The sequence below is a fragment of the Eulemur rufifrons genome, chromosome 7 (genome assembly GCF_041146395.1).
Source record: "Eulemur rufifrons isolate Redbay chromosome 7, OSU_ERuf_1, whole genome shotgun sequence".
NCBI classification, from domain to species: domain Eukaryota; kingdom Metazoa; phylum Chordata; class Mammalia; order Primates; family Lemuridae; genus Eulemur; species Eulemur rufifrons.
The window spans coordinates 171,797,267-171,823,444 of NC_090989.1; positions in this window are offsets into that span (position 1 = coordinate 171,797,267).

Genomic DNA, 26,178 nt, shown 5'->3' on the forward strand with positions numbered 1-26,178 from the left:
TTAGTCTCTGGTAAAACTTCATTAGGTTAGACTTTGGTAAAATAATTTCTCTTGAGGGCAGGCCTTGTTAAGGAGAACAGAATGCTCTGGCTTATTTCACAGTGGTTATTTTTCCTTTCTCTTGTGCCAGTCTTCACTGTGAGAACCTGGTAGAACTTCTGGAGGTAAAAACTCCTCAAAAGTGTGGGACTCTCTAAGACTGAGTACCTTTGGAGTTACTAGCTCCCAGGCTTGTTCACAATGAGCCCCTGGAAATTTGTCAATTACAGTTCAGATTTTCCTACCCTGGTACTGGTTCCTGTGGAAGTTTCTGCTCATGGGATTCTCCTCCAGAAGGTTGGGATTCTCTGTATCCACCTGTCTTAGTCCATGTGTGTTGCTATAAAGGGATACCTGATACTGGGAAATTGATAAAAAAAAAGAAAGAGGTTTATTTGGCTCATGGTTCTGCAGGCTGTACAAGAAGCATGGCATCAGCAACTGCTTCTGGTGAGGGCATCAGGCTGCTTTCACTCATGGCAGAAGGCAGAGGGGTGCCAGTGTGCGCAGAGATCACATGGCAAGAAAGGAAGCAAAGTGGGTGTGGAGTGCCAGACTCTTTTTCACAACCAGCTCTCATGGGAATGAATAAAGTGAGAACTCACTCAGTAACATGAGGATGGCACCAAGCCATTCATTAGGGATCCGTCCCATGACCCAAACGCCTCCCACTTGGCCCCACCTCCAACACTGGGGATCAAATTTCAACATGAGGTTTTGAGGGACAAACATACAAACTATAGCACCACCTGTCTGTCTCTACCATTTTGGAGGGCAGTGGTTTGCTCTGTGATCTAAATTTTCTTATTGATCTAAGAAGAGTAGTTAATTTTCAGCTCGTTCAGCTTTTTATTAGTTGTTATGAAGGAGTGATGACTTCCGAGCTCCTTCCCTGCCAGACTGGAAACCCAAAGTCACTAGAGAAAATGTTAGCCTTTTGTACCTAAAGCTACTGCAAACAGCAAACATAGCCTAATTTAAGTCAGATTAACATAAAACCACACGCTACAGTCTTCTTTACCTTGTTTCCTTTTACCCAACATATTAATATCATGTCTGGCTTTTAAGAGAAAAGGCATATTAAAAATGTAATGGGACATGTCTAGAAATCAGATTCTTTCTCAACTTTTAGGGTTTGTTGTTATTGTTGGTTAGCATTATTGTTGTGGCTATTTACTTGTTTTGTGATTTTCCTGGTCAAATTACGTAAAGTCTGTATATTTTTGTCATATGAAGTCACTGAAGTCTTTGCTTGTTTAATTTAGTGGTTAGCTGAAGATTGAATAGAGATTTCCTTAAGTGCTTTGAAACAGTAAGGCTCCCAGCTTTTGCCAACGGGTTCTTTGTGTGTGTTGGGGCATACCTTCAATGCTCAGGCTCACAGCTTGAACTCTGCCTTATTCTTCACTTCCTGCTTGCATAGAGCCTATGGTTAGCCAAAGGTGAGAGAAAAGGGCCTTCTGAGGTCTTTCCTCTGCACACACACAAGCCTGCAAAGCTCTCATTCTTCTAGATTCCCAGGAATATGCCTGAGATTTTCAAAGCTCCCTATGGATATTTAATTCCCCAGTTTTTCCCTTTAAGTATTTTTGTCAGGCTCTTGTTAGCCTCAAATGACATCATCACATTGGGCAAGCATGATGTTAAACAATTACTGCTAATTTTTTCTTTTTTTAACTAATGCCCTAGTGATGGGGCTGTTCCCACAGAGTGAGCTCTGAAGCAGGTCCAATAAATATTAGCCCTGAAAATTCCAGGGAATCTTCAAATAAATCAAAGAGTGACAGCTATCTGGAGATGGTGCTTTTGTGGGGACTTTAAGCCCATTCTGCTTTCTCCAGTGGCTGCTAGGCTGCTGGTTTTCACAGGCACCATGGTTGTGAGGCTATTGTTTTTCAAGACTACAGCAGAACTGGGGAGGTAGGAATGGGTATAGGGAGAGATAAAAGCCATAAAGTTTGCAGTTCTTACTGAGATTCAGCTATTTTTCTTGCATAAATGTGTACATGGCTGAAGAATTGTTGTAAGCCTTTAATATCCAGAGTTCTAAAAAAGTTGACTTTCATATTTTTTTTTTTTTTTGCTAGTGTTCTCATCACTTTTATAGAGAAGTAGATTTTTGGAAGTCCTTACTCCACCATTCCAGAAGTGCTTTTTCTGTATTGTGTTAATAGTATCTGTTTTGGTGTGACTGATTCACTACCATTTGAAACTCTCCCAGTCATGGTGAGAACTACCTGCTATATAAGTACTGATAAGAATGGTCTTGCTGGGAATGTTTTGCTCTCCTTACTTGATACTCTATCTCTCCTCATGTCTCTTTTCTTAAATATAGCTACAGGTAGAGAATAAATAAAAGAAGATGTGTCAGGATACAAGAGCATGAATGCTAAATCAGTTAACTAGAAACTTCCAAGGATGAAACTGATCAGCTCTTTGGGTCTAAAAAATAGAAAAAATTCAATTGTTATCACTTTCAGGTGGATATAGATTTTTTTTTCAAAAAAAACCATTTAAATTGAAAATACTATGTTACTTTTGAAAATAGAAGTCATTACAAAATCACATGTGTTAGAGTGAAGGTAAAGTAATTGCTTTTGCTTCTTTCTTATTTTAAAACAATCCACAGTTATGCATATTTTTTCTTAAAATAAGATATAAACATAAGATTTTGACTTTAGATTGATGCTCACTTAATAATATAATTAAAACAAAAATTTTTTAGGACCAGGGTAGACTTATGGCAATTAATTATGTTTAAAAGTAGAAGTAATAATTTAGCAATGCTTTAATAGATAGATGACTATTGGATAGTTATTTCCTGTGGTTTGAGATAGCCAATCTTGCCATAAAGCTTGGAGATTATGGATGTTTTATATCAGATTAGGCACCATGGTACTATTACATACGACACTTCCTATTTATAAGCTGGGAACAAAGGGAGGCGATATAATTAAGTGTCTAAATTAATTCTATACAACAACTAAATTCAAATCATCACAATTTAGAATGCCATTATCCTCACAAGGATGAGCCAAAGTTTATCATTACTCTCTTTATATTTAAAAATAAAAGTATTTGCAGAGCAAATTAATTGAATAAGTAAATTCTCAGGAATAAACAATAAAAGGTAAGCATTTTGACATTATTAACGTATTAAATTATTATTAATTATCCATTAAAGCATATCAGAAAGATTCCTCATTTAGAAATACTTTAATAATGTATATCTAGATATGCACTATTGGTCATTTATCTACTTAATATTTATTTCATGTCAAACTATGTGCTAGATGCTGACAAATATAACAATGAAAAGACAAACATGGCCCTCATGGAACCTGGTAGAAGAGACCCAGCTCTTATCACCAATCCATCCTCCCTGAAGGCGACAGAAATGAAGTGTATGCAAGTTAAGATGAGTCACATAAAGGAACCAAAAGAGGCTGAGATAAAAGAAAAGACCAGGGGAGAAGCTCCTACTACAAACAATTGCAGTCACAGGGGACCCCTCTGGTGGGGAGTCCTAAAGGATGAGACATTCTAGGTGACTGCAGGGAACCATGTTAAGCAAGGGAATAGCATGAGCAGAAGTCCTGAGGCTGGAAAGAACTTGGAGTATTCATGAGTAAAAAAGGTCAATGATGCATAGTAGGAAACTGGGGGTAGAAGGGAGTAGAAGGGTGGGTGTCATGAGATGAAGGTGGGGAAAAGGCAGGGTCCAGATCAAGCAAGGGCTTCATAGGTCATACTAGGGATGAAGTTCAGGGGTTTCCCCTCAAGGATACAGTGCCTATATCTATTCAGCAAATAAAGCAGGAATATTTGGGGTTAGATGGTGGAGTAGAAAATCCTTAGAAGCTGGTTCCTTGGAAAATAAAACAAATACAGTGCTTCCAAAAATTACCTCTGTAAATGAAGCAAACAAATTTACAACCTCTCTTTTGGTTCTGTGATACCCTAAATTAATTTAGGAAACCGCCAGAGCTTTAACTATACCAGAAACATTTACAGGTATCTGGGGTAGCTCAAAGGACTTCTAAGTTGGACCCTCATGGCCTGAAACATATTGGATTATTTTAGGTAAAACTATCAAAACAATGAGGTAAGACAGTTTTAGGATGAAAAAATCAAAGAAGGTCTCAATAACAACAGCTAATATTTACTGAGTTCTTACTATATGTCAAGCACTATTATCAGTGCTTTATATGAACTACTTTATTTAATCTCCATAAGTATTATTATCTTTTCAACATGTGGAAACTAAGGCAGAAAGAACTTAAGTAACTTGCCGGTGACCATGTAGCTGAAAAGTGGCAGAACTGGGATCTGAAGCCAGGTAATCTGACATCAGAGGCATGTTCTGTCCGCTACACCTTACTACCTAATCTTGGGGTAATTCTCTGTACTCTAAGGTTTGGTTTAGCCATGATGTGTGCCTGGAAGCTCAATCATCAGCTTATGAAGAGGAGGCTCAGCTGCCTTTATGATAAAAGGCTGATTTTTTTTTTTCAGTTAGGTAGTCACTGTTTCGAAGAGGATAAAAATGAAGTCTTTAGTTGGAAAACCAAGTTAACATTAAATGACTGCCTAATACATATACAGAATCTGAGCTAGAAATGTGCCTGTGAGGGAGGGGGTTGCTTAGGTCATCCAATCTCAGAACACACTCTCTCCCCCATTCCACATCCCGAAATAACCTGAGATGACTCATAAAGGAGGTGGCCATAGAATTATAAGCTTGGAAATCAGTACCTCACTAAGTGTGCTAAGGAAAAGATGGAATGGTATTTGACATGAGCACATTTTTTATCATATTTCTAAAATTTTGATTTTTTTAAATTGTGTTGATTGAAAACATATTTCTGCAGTCTAAAACTAATCCAGAAATATGTGAATTTTAAAAGAATGCTTTCTATGCAGAGTAATATTTCTGGATATTCCCAGTACATATCAAAACTTTATATCTTAGAAATTTCATAAAGTTATTTTCACTTATCTTTTAAAAATTAAATGTTAATTTGTAGAGCAGTATATTCTATCAGTGAATTTTATAATTCAATGTACATATTTAAAATATAATCCTCTAAAGGAAAATATTCATTTCCCATATCTTTTTTGCATGATATGCCAATGATCTTCCACTAGAAAGAACATGAAATCACAATATGTGAAGAACCAAAAGAAGTCTTTTTAAAAAAGATATGTAGAAATCTCACGCTTTTGCTTGAAATAACATTTTCTACCTTCTAAACTTAAACTTTGTTTTGTAATTTATGGGAGTGAATATAGATTGATACGGATCTTACAGCTATGTGTTTATTTGTTCCAGTATAGTTGAATTATATTCTGGAATTTTCTTCTGTTTAGGATGGCCAAAAAAACAGAGTGATTAAAAAGGCGAGAAAAGAGGGAGAACTTCAAATGAATGCTGATAGAACACAAGAAGACAAAACCATAAATCAAAAGCATAAATCTAAATGGTTAAGAAACATGGTAAAAGCAAGCTATTATTGAAAAAAATTAAATGTATTTTTAATTAATTTTATGCATATAAGGATGCTAATAGAAAATTAAAATTAATTAGTTTCTGAACACTTTAAATGCAGAGAAATCTTAAGAATACTCTAAAATTTTGCCACAGTTATTTCATAGTTAAATATGATTATCCTATTAATTATTCCTACAAATGTGTTTACATATTCAAAATACTGATATTTACATGAGAATGATGACATTTTAGAAGTACTAGAGATATAATGATACAGGAAAGGCACCACGGATTAAGTATTTCATAGCTTTCCATTTTTAGGTATCAAAGTATCACATCATAAATATGATATTATCAGAACTATATTGAATTGAGAAATATGATATAAGCATATTATCCTCATAAATCTGTGTTCAGAGTGATAGTAAAATTACATGAAGCAAACAACAATTCTCTGGATCTTTATGTGAGCCAACAGGTAGCCCTGACATATCAGAGTTGCCTTGGAATTGAAACCATATTATTGCAGCTGAATTATAGTCCCAATGGGTAAGCCTAATGCTCTAAAACATTCACTGTGAAATATTTTAGATTCTAGACATTTTCAGTTAGTAGAAAATTCTTGAATCTGTGCTAATTTTGACTTTGTTTTCCAATGTTCTATGTGATCAATAATTTTAAGTAGACTTTGTTTTCTATTCCAAGTTATAGTATAATCTGATACCTTTTCAAATACATAATTGGTTAGAAATGTTTATTATATGAAATATATGGATACTTTCTTATTATATATGCTATTTCGTATCTAACTAATATTAATAAAATAATATTTTAAAAAACCTGTGTATTGTTATTGTTCCACAAATATCTAATTTATTCTATGAAATGTGAACACCACAACTTTTCAACCTAAAACCAACTTAAAGTTGTTCTTTAGAACATAAACTTCCAGAGACAATTTTGTTAATTTTATACTGTCAGTTAAATGTCAAGCATCTTTGTGGCTAGAAATATAAAAGGTTCTAGTTAACTTTCTTTCTTATAACCATTATCTTCATTGTTTTTCAAACTTACATCACATAATCGGTTTGTCTAGTTTTTGGTAGTACTTTGCATTTTGTTTCTCCATTTGTTACTTCAAAGAAAGTTAAGAATCTATTATGATATTAGGCCTTAAAACATCAGCATATAATGATTTCAATAAATACTGTGAAGTCTGCCATTTTAGGATCTTGATTTATAAGTAAACGCAGTAAATATTTCTGTATGCACAAAGCATAAAACTCCATAAAAATTTCAAGTTTAAGTCCTTTGTTGCATTACACATGATTCACTCATTCCCCACAGAAATGCTTAATTACAAAGAAGCAAAAAATGTTCAATTAATAATCAGAAGAGAAGCAGGTAAAAAAGGATGATCAAAGTATTAAAAAATATAGGAATATGAAAATATATTGGGGACCCTCCACTGTAGAGAACACAAAACCACAGATACATGAAAAAAGACCAAAAGTAGTCTTTTAGGAATTGTTAATAAAAGTTGAAGGAAGATAAAAGTAATATATTTGGAACACTCTAGGCTAAACAGCATTAACATGGCCCTTCACTGAAGGACTATTCAGAGCCTGCAATATGTACACTGTTAATTATCAAAAAGATATGTAGGCAGAGTTTCTGAAACAGCTTTGACAACGAAAATTTTTTGTTTGATTTTGGTGGTGCACTTCATAGAGGACCTATGAGAAATGCTTTGGGAAATACTGTGGTAAATGTTTATGTCACCAACTTTATTATAGAATACATTTATTGAGGTTTAATTTAAATCTAGAGTCAAGTGATAGTACATGATTTTCAACTCTCCATTAATACAGGTATTCATCTTTGCAGGTTACTTTGGAATGAAGGAAATTACATCTATTTTCAAAAATAAATATTAGACTCTGAGTTAATAAACAAAAGTACTAATTTCAACTTTTAAAGTCTAATTAAAATCTCCCAGAACATAAATCAATGCAGCAGAGAGTCCAGAAATAAACCCATGCAGATATGCTCAATTACTTTTTGACCAAATTACAAAGACATTTCAATGGATGTCACCAAAATAAAAACTTCTACCCTGGGAAAGATGCTAAGAGTGTGCAAAGACAAGTCACAGACTGAGACAGAACATTTGAAAATCATGTATCTAATAAAGGACTTATATCCAAAATATAGAAAGAATCTTCAAAACTCAACAATAGGAAAGAAAATAAACAACCCAATTTAAAGAAACGAGCAAAATACTTGAACAGATCATTGAAGATATGGCAAAGAAGCACATATAAAGCTGCTTAATATCATTAAGCATTAGGGAAATGCAAATTAAAACTGCAATGAAATACCATTACATGTCTATTAGAATGGCTAAAATAATAAACAGAGAACAGCACCAAAAGCAACAACAAAAAAACTGGCACCACCAAGTGCTGGCCAGGATGCAGGGCAATTAGAACTCTCATACGCTTCTGGGGATGTAAAATAGTATAGCCACTTTGCAAAATAGATTGAGAGTTTCTTAAAAAACTAAATGTTCACTTATCGAACTAGTAATTTCACTTCTAGCTGTTTACCTGGGAGAAATAAAAATATGTTCATGTAAAAACTTATTTATAAAAGCTTATAGCAATTCCATTCATAATCATAAAAAATTGGAAACAACCCAAATGTCTTTCACAGGTGAATGGATAATCTGAGGTACATTCATATAGTGGAATACTACTCAGCAATGAAAAAGAGAAATGATACAAATAATTTGGATACATCTCAAATGCATTAGACTATGTGGAAGAAACCAGACTCAAATAGTACATGATTTTATTTATATGACATTCTGAAAAAGGCAACACTATAAGGATGGAATGGTTACTAGAGGTTAAGGATCAGGAATCTTGACTGTGGTAGTCATTATATGAATTGATGTGTTTGTCAAAACTCTAAGAACTATACTCCAAAAGGAGTGAATTTTACTGTATGTCAATTTAACAATAAGTTTTAAAAACCCACCAACAATAAAAGGATGGAGTGGAAGGAGGTCATTTAACCACCTGTACAGAAAACTGTTTGGCACAAAGGACAAAGATTAAATCTTAGCTGCAGTGACATCACAAGTAGGGCGACCATATAATTTATCACCCAAACTGAATACTTCATAATGAAAGAAGAATCTATGATTATTTAGAATGAGACAACAATCTAGGACTGTCCCAGGCACAATGGGATGTATGGTCACCTTAATCTTAAGTTGATTAAGTTAGAAAAAAACACCAAGCAAAGAAACTACTCACTTCAATAGAAATGTACTTTATGTGGCAACATTCAAGAGCGGTTGTGATAATCTACAGTGGATTTGGAACATCATACACAATAAAGATTTTGGAGTCTGGAGCCACACAGAGAGATTGAATTGTGGAAACTTCTCCAATGTTTTAATGTAGCAAACATGCTAAAACTGTATCACCTTTGGTCACTTCCTTATATTGATTAATATAATCCTTATAAATAGATTGGATTTGGACAATATTGAGGAAGAAGTGGAGACAGCTTGGGTAATCCTGCATCCAAAGCTAGTCTGTACTAGAAAGAAGCCCCAGGAAGGAGTTTAGAGGAGTGGCAATTGGCAAAGAAAATTGATGACCAACTGCTTGGAATTGGTATAAAGTCAACAGTGCATAGTCTGTGCTCAGGACAGGGGAGTGAGCCAGTTACTAACTGACAGGACACATCTTGTTTTCCTGAAGCTGTAAAATGAGATGTGTTGAGATACAGAATTAGTCAAATGGACATCTAATATAAAATAGGAGTGAACTCAGGAAGAATAGAAAATTTCAATTGGTTTTGTCATTCAACATACCACTCAAAGAATCATTCTAGGTAAGTAAGGCATTCTAGGTACTGAGGACACAGTAGTGAACAGAACAGATAAAAGCCCTGGCCCATGCAGGTTTCTTCAAGTAGGGAAAAGAAATAATGAAGAAGAAGGTGAGTGTGTGTCTGTGTGTGTTCAGTAACTTAGATTGTGATAAAAGCTAAAAATGAAGCAAGAAAGTGGATAAGAAACTGCGTGTAACTCAAATTTCAGGTAGAGACCTAGAAATGCTTCTCCAAGGAAATGAGAGTGGGGTGAAGACTGGAGGAGGGAGGGAGCTAGCTGCATGGCTGGCTAGATGAAGGACCTTCCTGGCTGAGGGCACCACAAGTGCAAAGGTCCTGAAATGGGATCATGGCTGACAAGTTCCATGACCTGCAATGAGGCCCATGGTGCTGGAGCAGTTAGCAAATGGGAGAGCAGTGGGCAATTTGGTCAAAGAGATAACAGAGTGTAGATCATGTAGGGTGCCTGGATCATGGACATCTTTGAAGGAGTCAGAGCAGAGGAGTGACATGATCATGGTGTCTTAAAGGATCACGGTGGCTGCCTTGTTGAACATATTCTGTAGCTGGACAGTAGAGAAGCAGGTGGATGAATTAGGAGATGATCGCACCAATCCAGGTGAGTGCCAAAGAGGGTTCAGATGAGGGGGGTAGCAGTAGAGGTGATGGGAACTGGTATGACTCTGGGTATATTTTGAAGGCATAGCTGATGGGATTTGCTATGAACTTGATGTGGGGTGCAAGAAAAAGAAGCCAAGTATCACACCATTGTTTTGGACCTAAGCAAACAGAAGAAAGGAATTTCCATTAATTGAAAAGAGGTAAGATAAAGGAGGAGTGGGCTTTGGGAAGAAAGTAAGAAGCATGGTTTTGGACCATTATCCATTCATGTGGTGATGTCAGGAGGCAGAGTATATATGGCTCTAAGGCAGAGAACCCGAGATTGAGATGTGAGAGTCGTCAGAATACAGGTGGCATTTAAAGTCATGCAAATGGGTGCAATCACAAAGAAAGAGGGTGTAGATGGAAAGGAAAAGAGATCCAAGGTTTAGGTCCTGGAAGACTCCTCCTTTACAGGTCTTGGAGATGAAGAGGGACCAGTGACCCCCTAAGAAAAGAGCAAACAGATTGAGAGTCGGGGGTGTTTGACACACATTGTTCATGCCTCTGTGCACTGGTAAGGAGCGGGGTCCCTATGACCTCACACCTGCAAAAAATATCCCCACTCTGGAAGAGCAAGGAAGGGTGGCTGCTAATGAATAAAATGATGACAGTAGCTCACCTTTATGGGGTGCTTTCATGTGCCAGGAACTGTGCTAAGAAAACATATGAAGTTAGTACTATTTTTATCTTCATATTACGCACAAGAAATGCATATATCCAAGGGATTAAATAAACTTCTTGGGATCACACTGCTAGCATGTGGTGGAACTTGGGTTAAAATGCAGGCAATTTATTTTCTGAGCCAGAGGAAGCTGACAATTAATTCATACCCAAAATAACAGATAAAGATCATGGCTTTAGTGTCAGGATGACTTGGATTTTACTGTTCACTCATTAATTCTTTGGACTTTGTGCATATTGCTCACCTTTTAGAACCTTAATCTCCTCATCTGTAAAAGACATCAACTCTCTCTTGCATGGCTATGTATCATCTAACAAATAGAATCTCATTATTCCTGAGTGTGATCCTTGATTTCTCCATCCCTCACACCACAGCCCATTCAATTGATCCAACCTTCTGACTGTGGCTTGAATACATCTCTTTCTTTCTATCCTCACACCGGTTCAGGCCAGTATAATCTCTTATCTGAATTTCTTTCCTGCTAACTGGTATATTTCTCTCTCTCTATCTCTCTCATAGGTACATACGCCAGCCAGAGTGATCTTTCCAAAATGCAAACCAGATCGGGTTACCCACAGTAGTTGAAACCGCTCAATTACTCCCTGTCACCCTCAGGATAAAGCAGTTTGGAGGTCGCTTTTTTAAGCTTTTCTGACCCAGGCTATGTTAGGCTCCTCTTCCACAGGCTCCCTCTGTACTTCCGGCAAGATAGCACATTGGGAGAGGGATTGATGCTGTTTACAAGCCTGGGCCCCTTTGCTCCCTTTGCACGCCCTCTAGAAGAATGTAAATCTCTGTGAAGGCAGGATCACACTCCAATGAATCCTCAGTGTCTAGGACAGAGCATGACACAGAGCAAATGTTTCTGTAAGAATGATGCATAGCGTTGCTGATTAAATGACACACGGCATTGCTGGATGAAGGACAGTATTGCTGAAAGCATAAATAAATGAATGAGAAGGAGTAGGAGTATGCGAAGGCAGAAAGTATTCACTCAAATTTAATCTACAAAAGGCAGATGTCTCATTGTTTTAGGATGAAAAACTAGAGATGCTTCTAAACCAATGTCAAAATTGCAACTGGTGAAGGGTAAGACAGAATAAAGGCAGAAGGGGCTGTAGTATTGAATCACAGGGTAAATATTACATGAAAGACTTTTGGTTCTAAGCCTGGGCCAGAAACTGGAGATATGTAGGCACCATATACCTGGATTGCTTGCTTGTTTTGTTATGGATTGCTAAGCTTAAAAGGTAGTATAATGAGACAGGTGTGATCCTTGGTCAAAAGATAGGCAGTTAAGTACCGGGTCAAGATACAAGCAGCTTAGCATCTCCTACCACTCTCTCTTCACACAAGCATTTGGGCTCCATGTCCTTGAGAGATATCTAAAATTACTCCCATAGTCAAATGAAAGGAGAAAAAGTAAGAAAGACATCAAACCAGTGAACCTTAGAGATCTGTTGGAAGTAGCAATTGTGATGACATACAACTGGAAATGAATGACATGCCCTGCTTCCTAAAGTTGACAGAGATTGCTCTGTGTGTGTATCCAAGCACATCCTCTTGGATGCTGTATTTAAGAAATTCTGTAATTTTCTGGCCCAAACTGTATGTTTCTAATTTTTCTTCCTGAGGTTTACTTTATGGCCGGGTACCTTCTGGAGGTTTCCTCAAAGCCTGGTCCAAGTACCAGCAGCACTGGCATTATCCAGAAATCCACTAGTTATACAGAATCTGCACTGTAACAAGATCCTTAAGTGATTCATATGCATGCAACAATTTGGAAAGCTTGATTTTAGAGGACTGTCAGGGAAGAGCAAGACATCAGTGGTTCTCAAAGTGTAGTCTCTGGACCAGAACCATCAGGATCACCTGGGATCCTTCCTCTAAGTCCCAATGCAATAACTACATAAATGCTATTTCATAAATCTTGTTAGCAATTTTATAGCCATATCTCAGAACAACTGAGTCAGAAGCTCTGGGGTGGAGTACTGTGTGTTTTAACAAGTGGTGCTGATGGTCACTAACGTTTGAAAACCACTGATTTAGGTAGACTGCAAGATTCCACCAAGGGGCTTTGAGCTTGGAGTGTAATGACCATCACTGCAGTCAGGAGATGAGGATGCTGGATCCATTGACAGCTGCAATTAATTAGCTGTTACTAATTAACTGGATTTAGTTTCCTTGGCTGCAAAGAGAAAAGGATATAAGTTCCTTGGAGTTAAAGTTCTCCAAATGTGATCTGTGGGGGTCCAAATGGTATACTGAGGGCCCTGTCAACAGTTTAGTTATTTAAGAAATAAAAATAAAAGCACAAATCATAAAAATCATAAGCAAAAATGTATTGTGGTTAAATATACTTGGTGATTTTGAAATATAGGATATGATTATTACACAATTGTTATTAAACCTCAATGCATATGTGTTACAAGGTCTAGACTACAGAAGGCCAATCAGTTCATCTCAGCTAACTTTTAGTTAACAGGGTGCAGATCATTTCATTAATGTGTTTTCACATCATTTACTTGTTACCATTTACATTTGTTAATTTCCCATTTTATTTATTGCAATCATACTATGTTATAATCACAGCTTATAAAAATGGTTCAATGGCTCATGAGTGGTTTATTGATGCTTTAAAGCACCAATGAAATAACTACATAAATGCTATTTCAGAATTACCCTGTGGATGTAATAAATAGCGCTTTGAGGTGAATGTAGGATTTGAACCTAATTATGTAGGGACAAGTGAATCTTCAATATGAGGATTTTGCTCAGGCATTTGAAAGAGTGTAATATGAAGTAAAGAGATCATCTAAGTATTTTCTCTTAGCCTTCACTATGTTGTCTGTTATGAAACTTTGAGAATACACCTTTGTATTTGTTGCTTCCCTCATTGACAAAAAATGGTAAACACCATACTCTATCCAGAAGCTTGCAAATACAACATTAATGTCATATATCTAAGTAGAAAAGAGAAAAACCTCTGGGCGGATTTCTTGGTGACAGCATTGGACAATCGCATAATCCCAGTAATGTGCAATATGGAAGAGCAGCTACTCATACTTGTGCATAGCCAAGCTGGATAAACCTTTGTGCACACATACCTTGTGCATATATGATGGAGGAATGCTCAATGACTTTTATTCTGCTTTCCACCTGTCACCCACGCCACATAAGCAGATACTTTTCATTTAACCAATGCTTACTTTGTTTGCCAGAGGTAGACTGGAAAAGGCACCCTGTGGTCAGTGCTGATGGCACAGCAGCAATGTAAGAGCCAGAAAAGTCGTTGCTCTGGGAACAAAGGACTTATCTCCAGAGTGCCAGCTATCGACTGCATCATTCACGGCAAAGAGGTGACATTCACCCATGTGCCTCCAGATATTGATTCTGCATTGATGGCTATGGTGACAATTCTGAATGTGATAAAATCATGGCCACTGAGTGAATGCAAGTTCAGTGGGGGAAGAGATGCACAAGTTGAAGACTATTTTCCACATTATATCATTCTGGTTATCCAAGGCAAAAAGCTTATGTGAATTTTTTAAAGCTAGATTTATTGAAGTATAATTTACCTAATATCACATAACTGCCCCTGCAATCATGAGATAGAACATTTTATCACCCACAAAACTTCCTTGTGTCCTTTTGAATTCAACTTCTTCCCTTCCTCCCTGACACCCACTGATCTCTTTTCAATCCTAATTTTACTTTTTCCAGAATGTCATACAGTATGGACTTTTGGGGTTTGGCTTCTTTGCAATTATTTATGAATTTTGAGATGAGGAATGAGATAAAACAGTATTTTTAAAAAGCAGTAGACTTTTATTTCTTTGATTTCATGTGGCACACTCAAGAGGAGAATATCAGAAATATATTTATATTTTCAAAATCTAAATGTATCATTGCACAGCCAACACACTAAAATTTATGGAGATCAAACTGGGGAGCAGATGCTTTGATTGACAAGAGTCTGACTCGCTCCCTCAAATTAGTTGTTTTTTCACTTTTCTGAGAAAATAAATCAATGATCATATTGGTCATTAAACAGACACACATATAAATGCGACAACAGAGTATGATGAATGTTTTCCAGAGCTCCAAACAACCAAAGAGTGCATTAATAATCTGTTAGCTGTCATCTTTCACATTACTTATTCAATCTCACAGCTTTTGAATGTGTTATAGTAAAGCTGATAATACACTGTAAATGTTCTTCAGCGAAATCTTGTACACAATTTTTTGGTCCATCCATGTTCAATTAGACTATCTAAAACTGTTGGAGCTCAGAACCACTTGCCACAATTTTTACCTCAAGTTTCAGATTCATATTTTATCCATAGTTTATATAACTCATCAGTTTTTCCTTCATTTATATTCATAGCATCATGATCACTTTTATTGTGCTGTGTGGCGCAAACATTTTTGAAGAATTAAGGCCCACAGAGTCTTTCAAAGAAACCAAGCATTGCTTTATAGTCGGAAACTGCTTTCCTCTTTTTGTGTTTTCTATGGACCTAAAGAAAGGGAAACTCTCAGCTGAGATTTTCTAGAAAGTGCATGACTACTGGCGGATTCAGTGAGTTGCTATGAGAAATTGAATATGCAAATCACTTTACACGCATATTTATTAGGAAAAAACACCTGCACATCTGGATCCCCAGCCGTCCCTGATGACTAATATGCGTGTAACCCAGAACTGCCCATAGCTGGGTAATAAGAATTTTAAATGTACTTGGCTTATTTTCAAGTAAATCTCTAGGTCTTCAGTACAGCAATTAAATGTGCCAGGTTAGATGCTCATTTCATGTTAAATCAACCTCCCACTCTGCGAATGAAGTCCCACTTTTATATTCTATAGGTAATTTTTTCTTTACTTTGGGAAACAAAAAGACTCCAGTTAACAGCAAACAATGGGCTTTACAATGTAAAGAAAACCATGTGGTAAACTAGAGTGTTTTACTGAATGATTTAAAAAAAAAAAATGGTAGGGGAAGATGGGTCCTACCAAGCAACAGCTGAAAGACCAAATGTAACTAAAACATATCAGGGCCAGGTTGCCTCTGATGAATATCTCCTTTTTGATTGGGTACTTACAAAATTCAGACTGTACATATATCATTTCACTTCGGCATCTACAAACCCTTGGAGGTAAGTAGCCAAACTAGGTTATTTTTTTTTTTTTGAAGTGGAGAAACTGAGACTCAGAACCCCAGTGACCTATTCAAGACCCTCCAAACAGGTGGAAATACAGGTGAGCAGTAGAATTGAGCATAATTCCCTTGCCTTGCTCAGGCCTCGACCACCATGCCATTGCCATTCTTTCCGCTTTGGTAGCGCTCATTCTTGAGTCTGTGGGTCATTTATTCTATCCCCCCTAGAAATAAACGCTTTATACCCTATGGCCTTTTAATTTAAATGATATCATTTATGTTTCAGTCTTTTTTTTTTTTTTTCCAAACAGGTCTCCAGGGAGAGAATCTCTAGGAATTAATTATCTACCACACCAGACTCTGAAAAGTATAAAGTTCAAACTGGTTGATATTACTTGCAGAAAAGGGTTGCCAAATAAAAGTCCAAAAAATATTTAACAGCTAAGTCTGACACATCTTATTCCGAACTAAGTCTGACATGTCTTATGACAGTTTACCCAAAAGCACAGTTATTGTGGGTATTTTGTTTTAAAAAAATTATTCTTTTTTTGCATCCCAGTAATAAAATAACAGCTTCTGACCCTTTATAATCTACCATGAAAAACTTGTGTTAATATAAAATATTACTAATGGAACTTGGTTTAAATGCATGCGCATTTGTGGATTTATGTAAGTTGTTTTCATATGTCAAGCATTAGATGATTTTATTTGCTTAATTTATAATCTTCAAAACAATTTAATGAGATAAGTAGTAGTATTTTTATTTTACATATAAGGGAAGTGGAACCTTTAAAAAGTTAAAGAGGGTGAGCGATTCATTGAACTTTATACAGATTTTACTTGCTTTTCCCAACCCTGCCAATGAAAACGTGCCTTCCCCTGGCCTCTCTTCCATACATTTCACCTTCTATTTACTTAAACATACTTTTTGTTTTTCTGAACTCAAGCTAGTATTTACGATATGGGGAAGGCAAAGTAGTGAAGAAAGACAGTTGATATTTAATCCAAAAAATAAGCAACCTAGTTAAAGAATATGAAAGAGATGACAAGATCAATAAAATGTTCTAACGGGTTGGCTCTAATTTGCCAGTCTTTACTTTCCTAATTTTGTTTTACATTGCCTATGACTTTTGGAGTCATTGTCTTTGCACCACTTCAGCCACCCATTTATAACCACACCCTTATCTTTGTCAGTGAAATTTTTCTCCTTCTGACACTACATATAGACATTCTGCTCTCAGATCACAACCTTCTTTTCTTTCAGTTCTCTCTGTTCTTCCCAGTAAGTCAGCTCTTTGCCCAATCCGAGACCTACAATCCTTTCTGATTCTCCTTCAAGGTTCCTCTATCTTAATTTCTTTCACTTTTTGCTGTCCAGCTTAGAATTCATCTCTTTTCAATCACTGTCTTTCAAGTATTCTGAACTCCCTTGATCTCTTAACCTTCTCGTACACTTGACTGGTCAAAACTCCATCTACATTTGGACAAGTTGCAGAGTTCCCCTTTTCCCTACCCAGACTCTTGGGAAGTGCTGAGTACAACTGTGCAAACTTAGAACAATATACATTTGTGGGAACTGACCTCAAGTGTCTTGTTCATTTTTCTCTAATAATACTATTTTCAGTCTTATTCAGTTTCATGCTTATTTTCCACAGCACTAAGTCAAACATTCTCTACTCTTGTCAAGCCCTCACTTCCTTATCTCATCATCATCTTCACAGAAAAAATAGAAGCAATGAGAGGAAAATTGCCTCAACTTCCTTCCACCAAATTAAAGTACTTTTCTTTCCTGCATTATACTGTGTTGGTTGGGGTTCCCTTAATACCAAAGCCTGAGACAATACTGAGATGCTAATGCATTACAGGAAGGTGCAATCCCAAGGCAGTGTGAGTCAGAGCACGATGGTGCGATGGTTTGAATGGTGGTGTCCCCTCCAAAATTCGTGCTGAAACTTAATCCCCAATGCAACATTATTAACCCTCATGAAATCAAAGGGCCAACCTCGTAACCAGATCTTTGTCAAGACAGGCAGTTGCAGTGCTGCTATCGTAACTCTTCTGCACTGTGCTGGTCCCTTACGTTTCCATAGCACCTTATACTTCTCCTGTAAACCCACTGTGCAACTGCCTGTCTCCCACAGGCTATAAGCTATGTGAGAAAAGAAGAAACTATTCGTGTTTTGTTCAATATTGTGTCTCCTGTCCCTGGCATACAGCTTGGCATAAAGGAGATGCTTAATAAGTATTTGTTACATGAAGACAAAGGGTTAATATTGTGAGACTATATACAACTCTTAAAATGATAAAGATAAATGGGCAATGACATAAATTAATATTCACTAATAAACAAATATATCTAATTTTGAAAACTGAGAGTTTTCTTCATGTATCAAAGTGACAAAAGTTTAAGAAAAGTTAATATACAATGGGTGTGGATAAATGATAACTGTTATACATTACTGACAAGAATATGTAAGCTATATAAATGAGCAATTAGTAATGTGCATCAAGAGTTTTAAAATCTTCATAGCCATGCTCAGAAAATTCTACTTATAGGAATTTATCATATAAAACCAATCAAGAGATTAAAAAGACGATATACAAAGCTCTTAATTGCAGCATTATTTATAATGGCAAATACTTGCAAACGCTATAAATGTCCAGTGATAGGGAAAGATTAAATAAATTATGGGATATGACAATGAGATATTAAGAAGTCAACTAGAGATTGCTTTCAATAAATACTTTATGATATGGGAAAACAGCATAATAAGTGAAAAACTTAGGATATTAAACAGCATATTTTAATCCAAATTCTGTTTATATATGCATTGTATATTATTTAAAAATATAATGAAGTTGGGAATATATATGCTATAATATTAATATTAATTACTTTTGAAGAGTTTGATCATGAAGGTCCGTGTTCTTTTTCTCTTTTTATGTGCTTTCTAAAATCGGTGTATTCTGTAATTAGGATACACAGCCATATAAATGAACACATATTTCCTAATTTGTTTCATTATTTGATCATTGAACAATGACTGCTGCTGGGAGAAGGACCTCAAATTAGACATCATATATGAAGCACAGGAATGAAAATAAATTTTACTTGTCATCATAAGAGTATTAATTCCCACCAGAGACATTTGGGGAACTCACTGTCTTAGCTAGTACTTAGCTAGTACTCAGTAGTACTCACCATTATCAATATTTTATTTAAAGATACTCTTCTGCAAGTGTAATTGTCTCATCTTAGTAATTAAATACTTTTACCGTCTCTGTTTTTTACTTCCTTTCCTTATGATCTTAGAACCCTATGATTTATGTCTATTTCTGAAGCTTAGTACATCAAAGCATTCCCAAAATATTTTATATTGCCTTTGAAATTTTGATTTTACTACCTTTTGTATTATAAGTTTTAAAGTATTTACTTTCAAAATGTGAGTGAAACATGCAATTATCAAAGGTTAATTAAATTTCTTCAATCTGGAAATATTAATATTCTGAATATTTACATAGGATTAAAGGATTTGGACACAGACACAGACACACACACACACAGCAGAGACAAAGACAGATTCGTAACTTCTAGTTCCAAAACCCTAATAAATAAGGCTATGTAATTTGATGACAAATGATTTATTAAACAGAATCTTTCCTGACAAGTTGTATTCCCTGCAACATCTGTCATTTTTCTATCTGATTATGTTTGCATCTCATTCAAACCATTATAGACAATGGAAGTTTTGATTAGTCACGTTGGGATGCTAATTATCTCTAAAACCAAGCTTCCTCTCTGCCTTGGGTTTCTCCTAAAGCAAACCCCGAGCCAAGGACTTGGGTGTAAGTAACTTGTTTGGGAGGTAATCTCAGGAGACATGTTGAGGGAAGGGGAGTAGGACAGGGAAAGGTGGCATGTCTGAGACAGGTGTTCACCATCAGGCTACTTCTGAGGGCAGCTGGAGCTCGTTCTTGCTACAGACCATCTGAAATGTCCCACTCAGGACAAGGAAGCTGGGGTACGAATCCCATTTATCCACCGACACTGCTCTGTCATTGTTTGAAGGTCATCCCAGGGACATGAACTTTCAGGCATTTCCAGCCATGCCCACGAGCAGGCCGCAAGTGCCACCAGGTGGAGAGAGGCAGATGATGTCCTGGGGGTGGGAGCTGCCTGCAGAAGACCTCTGGGTGTGGAGGAAGGCCCTGACTACGCCCTCTGTGTGGAACAGGGTGTGGTCAGGGAAAAGAAGGAATGCTTTGGCTTGTTTTCCTTTGCAGAGTCTCTAGTTCTCACTCCAGCTTTACCACTTAGGAGCCCGGTGATGTTGAGCCAGTTAAAAAACCTCCCTGAATGTGTTTTCTCATCTGGACTAGGGTTTTGTCAGAACAAGTATCTGAAACTTAGAAACAGGCAAAAGAATTACTAGATGTTCTTTCAGTGCAGCATGAGGCTTGATTTTCTATTGAAAAGGCTATTTTATAACTCCTTAAAGGCAGAAGTTAATTTGTAGATTTTGTCCTATAGAGATGCAAATAATTTCTGTCTGGGAAGACGGAGTACCCCAAAGGTGACAGTTATGGCTCTCTTGGATATTATCCCATTTTGTATCCAACCCAGAAATCTTATTCTAGCATTGCCTATAAACTTTTGGCTTTTAAATGTTCTTTGGACTAGTTTTAATATCTCAATGGCTCTTTCATTAATGAATGAATTGAATAAAATATGTGGCATGTGTTCATTTTACATTTACCTGAGAGTCATGATTTTTGTCTTTTTGAACATTATACTTTCACAGTTTTATAATCTTGTTTTAGCTGTGAAACTGTCCCATCTAGGCTTCCACAGATCCACCATATGTAAAATGGATGAGTGCTTAGGGGGTGGCCCACAGATGTGCCCACCTCCAAGCCTATTGCAGGGTGCCAAGGAAACCCTTTGGCTCTTTGGAATTGAGCGTTGAAACTGCTCTTCTAAAAATATAATCCTTAAATCTCTTTTGGCTCTTTCTTTGCTTCCAAACCTCTTCTTTTGCAGAAGAGAAAATTATGGAAACAGACCAAGACCACACAAGTGAGACTTAAACAGAAATTATTAGTTGGAGCTTGCTATATAAGGGAGTCAGCCACCATCACCTGTGTTGCACAGAGACTGGGGTAGGCAGGGGAGGGCAAAGCTTTACAGTGGAAAAAGCTTCAGGTGTGCCCATATTGGAGCCTGTCGGCACAGGGAAGATGAAGGTGGGCTGGCTAGTGGCTGGGCATCCTATGCAATTGGGTTGCGGAGCATGTTTTGCTTTCTCTGTGTGGCTTTACATTGGAAGTGGGGAAGGGGGACAAAAGTTAGAGAATCTGTCAGTTAACAAATAATGAGTGTTTGGGGCCAATGGCTGTAGAAATTGTGGTTTGGCTTCCTGGACTGGTTGCGGCAGACTGTGGATCAGAGTTCTCTTTGTATATATGGTCTGGCCATTATCCATTTTTATATTTGATCTCCCCTAGTGAAGGTTTCAGTCTGTTGAGTTCCACACTCAGCGGCTAAGGTAAGACTCCATATCTCCTGTGAATTCTAGCCTTAGCTTAACTGTAAAGAGCTCAAGTTCCTTTGGTTAAGAAATGAAACAAGTCCCTGAGGCCTAGACCAGTATGACCTGCAAAGAGCAAAAACTAGGAGGCCAGAGCAAAAGAAATGGACAGGGCAGCTCGTGAGTGCATGTGAGAGATCCTAGGACTTTCACAGGTTAACTGAGACTTCAAAAAGGGCAGCAAGGGCTGAGGACTGAAAGGTTGCTTGAAGGTGACAAAAGTCTTAGTGTTTATGTGACATCTGAAACCCCAGCTATGGTGGTTATCATCTTGACTAGATGAAGGAATAACTAGAGAGCTGCTAAAGCATTATTTCTGAGTATGTCTGAGGATGTTTGCTGAGGAGATTGACATGTGAGTGGGTGGACTGAGTGGGGAAGATCTGCCTTCAATGTGTGGGCACCACCCAATCAGCTGGGGGCCTGGATAGAACAAAAAAGGCAGAGGAAAGTTATTCCCTTTCTCTCAGTGCACTCTCTTGCCCTTCTGCCTTCTGCCATGGGATGATGCAGCAAGAAGGCCCTAGCCAAGTGAAGATTCCTTAACCTTGGACTTCTCAGCCTCCAGGACTATAAGAAATAAATCTCTGATCTTTATAAATTACCCAGTCTCAGGTATTCTGTTACAGTAGCACAAAATGGACTAAGGCACCAGGCTAATGAAACCCATGGGAATGAAAGTTCATCTACATTTATACGTGGATACCTCACATTGGAGCTGCCATACATTCTTTTCTCAGGAACCTGCAAACAGCACTGCAGATCAGGGCTGAGTTTCCTCCCTTATCGGAGAGCAGCATTACAAAGAGAATAAAAGTAGCTATCGCCACATGGATGGATCGAAAGATGGATCCATTCCATTCTATCAGTCATTCCACTCATGTGAGCCTATCCCTAAACCAGGGATGGTAATGAAAGTAATTTAACATACATCTATAATTAATTTGTTACACTTTTCTTGCTGCTAGCAAATCATACTATTTTAGAAAAGTTCATGGAATTAATCTCCCAGAAGAGAGATGAAATGGAAAGACTTCAGAAATAAATGGTTTTGTTTACTCCCAAACATGTGAGTTTTAAGAGTCAATTTTAGCTATAGGTCAGGGTTAATTTAGTGTTTCAAATTTGTCTTTTAGCAAGCTGTATAAAGTCGAAGATCTTCTTCTTCCCATCAGATACACAAGATATCTGCAGCATAAAAATCATTTTCCTTCTCAAGTGGTTCCTATATCTGTTAAAGGCAGTAGATACGTTTTTAAGTGGGAAGATAATATAAAGGTAAGTGATGTTAGAAAAAAAAGACTTTACATTTATTCACTAAACTTTACCTTGAGAACAGATAATATTGTGTATTCCCAGTATAGGTTATCACTTAATGTTTGTAAGTGGTTTAGATGACAAAGGAAAAGCCTCATTAAGTTAAGAAGTGACTAAAATCTGGCCAGACTGCTAAGTAAGGTGGCCAGTTAATCCTGGTTTGCCCCAGATCTTCCTAGTTTTAACACTGAAAATTCTGTGTTCCTAGAAACTCCCGCAGTCCTAGGCAAACTGGGACCATTGGTTAGCCTACCTAAGATTTCAGAAGATTTGAGTTTAAATGGATTCAATTTTGAGAAATGACGAATGGAATTAGGTAAAAAGTAACGACAAGTCCTAGGCTGTGTCCTGAAGGGTGGAAAATAGTTACCCAAAATACGACAGGAAAAAATGGACTGGAGAGATATAGGAATCAGAGCTCACAAAAAGTGAGTGTCTGATTCCCAGAGTTGGAGATTTGAAGAAATCAGCTCAATAGGACTGTCAATTTCTTGTTGTACAAATCTCAACTTCAGAGAGGAATGAATTATTTGCAAACATTTTGAATTTGTAATTCAGGATGGGTGATGTCAATCACCCCACAATTAACCAATATGTGGGGAGTTGTGTCAGAAAATGCTTACCCTTAAACTGAACATTTAGATATTATCACATTGAAAAGTATCCAGAAATGCATTGTAAATTTCAATAACCACACCAGACTCTTTCCAGAGAGGCTTGAGTTTATCTTGCACATGGTTTTGTGAAAATTTATGTATCTCGGCTCCAGAACAGAGTCTTTCTCCAATTTGAAGAAGCATTTAGGGCCATTTAAAATCATTCAGCTATGAACTAAATTGGACCAAGAATGTCTGTCCAATTAGGAACAACTTCCAACGCATTCTTTTCCTTTTCCGTCATCAAAACAATATTTTCAATGTCTCAATAGATCATGTGCATGTCCTAGTGTACTCATTGTTTCATCGTCCAAATTAATTCAATTGTGAGATACCTCTACTTCCATAACTTTGGCTTTTTCAAATTAGGTTGTCATGGTAGTTGCCTTTGAATGGCCCTAAAATTGATGAATTTATATAAGGTCAAAGAGTACACAGGTGCAGAAATACGACAATTTCCACAAAAGGGCTAAATTCCAAAGCTGTGCTTCTACTTAATATTTGATCTTTAGCCAACATTTTTTTTTTCTAACATGGAGGTATTATTTTTATGGGCATAGTGTTGATAAAGAACATTTTTAGTAGGAATGTTGTTTTATTTAAATATACATCAAGGATATAGAAATTAATGAGCCCATGGGACTCAACAAAATTTTAACTTCAAACTTCTCTCCTTAGAAATAAGCAACAGTCAGCAAATGTTGTACTATGCAGAATTAAGCCTACAGGTATGCGCCATTTGTATGTGTCTGCATGCTGTTATTTGGGGGACTCTGAGAACACTTTCCTCCTTTTTGCTGATAACTATGTCTGCATCTGAACTTCCACTGTGTGTTTTGGGGGGCAGGAGGAGGGACTCTTAAAATCCACTCTTTCTTTCCAAATGTAAATTGATGTGGGAGGATTTTTACTTGAAGCAATTTACAATAAGGTATGGACAACTTATTAGCGTTGTTCTTCTCTCCGAGAGAGACGGAGGGTAAAAGGGGAAAAACCCCCATTAAAGAAGAGAGGAAAAGTGATCAAAGTGCCAACTTCTCAATTCTGTTCAGGGTCTGAACTAACCAGGTGAACCCAAACTAGCATAGGCATTAGATATTTTCATGAGGCAAGTCATCCAAGTAAGATGACAACAATGCTGTTGCTGGACCTATAATAGCATTGAATATTTACTGAGCACTAATTATGCACTAGAAAATACACTGCTTCATTTATTAAATCTTACAACTCTCCACAATAAATTCTACTATTATCACATTCAAAAGATGAGGAAACAGAGGTTTAGAGCAATAAATAACTTACTCCATCATATATAAGAAAAATGTGGCAAAACTTGGGAATGATTTCGTACTTCCAACGAACAACTCTATGATTCCAGGGAAAGCCAAGGTCTCCCCTCCCCAGGGGCTGTGTATCCTTTCTGGGAGCACAAGTTGACCAGCTGGGGTGTTCAGCTCCCATTTCAAAGGCTCACATGTAACAGCAGTTAATTTGTCTTTGAATCAGAATACAGCTCACCTGGGGGCTGAGGGTGGGAGGAGCTCCTGGGATGGACAGCTCTCTGCTCTTCCAAAACATTCTGAACTACTCATACAGCCCCTGATTCAATCCAGAGCTCACAGGATCTGCTCTGCCTCTGGCCCTCTTCCAAGAAGCTGTTATTTCCTGGTTCTGCAGATCTGGCCTCATTTGGAAACAAGCAGCAGAGTTCCCTGGAATGGCCACTTTTGGGCAGAGCCTTCAGAACAGAGCGTTTGCGCCTCTCACAGACGCTCACACACGTGAGCCTCCTGTTTTCATTTGGATGGTGCTTTCCCAGGAAGAGTAAAATGAAGTTGAAGCAATTTTTTAAAACAGCTTAGACAAAAACTTCAGATGAATGACCCTGATGTCTTACAGTGTTCTCATTAGCCAAGAACTGTAATTGTCCAACTCTTGACTCTTCCTTACCTCGACAAAAATTTTTTAATTGTGTCCACAGAGAGACAGTTTATACCATTGGGAACAACTGTAAACAACTCAGCAGCAATATGGCTCTGAAAAGAAATGTCAGTGCCCAAATCCGGAAGCAAAACTGTTGGAGGACGGAATAGAAACATCCTGGGTTTCAAGGGGCCCTAGTCATATGTGCATTCTTGATTTCTCGGAAGGAGAATTTCTATTACCAGATGCAAGTTGTGAGCAGAAAATTCCTACCTTTCTTTTAATCTAAGCACTCCATGATCTGAGAGCAATATCCATCCAGGGATTCTTGCAGGATCAGATGGAAAAGGAGTGAAGAGCTACAAGGTTTAATTTAAGGTCTACACTCCACCTTCTGAATGAACCCAGTACTTTTTCTCACAAGTGTGTTGTGAAGACTAACTAATGAATGATCATAAACCACCCAGACGACTTGGAGTGCAGTACAAGGGATGGATCCTACCTTTTCCTCTGTGGCTTTCCTTTCATTTTATACAGAGCACAGAGAGTCTAAGTGTTATGTCTGTGCTCTGTTATGTGATCCCTGCGGCTTTTTTTGAGTAACAAATGCCCCTCTTCTGCTAATACTCATATTGAGCCGCACATGGTCGTGTTCTGTAGAGACAGCTTTTATAGATGAGGTTACTGCGTATGATTCTACCTTCTGTGGTAATGACCTTGTAGCTTTTGAATATGTGAAGAACAAGCTAATGAG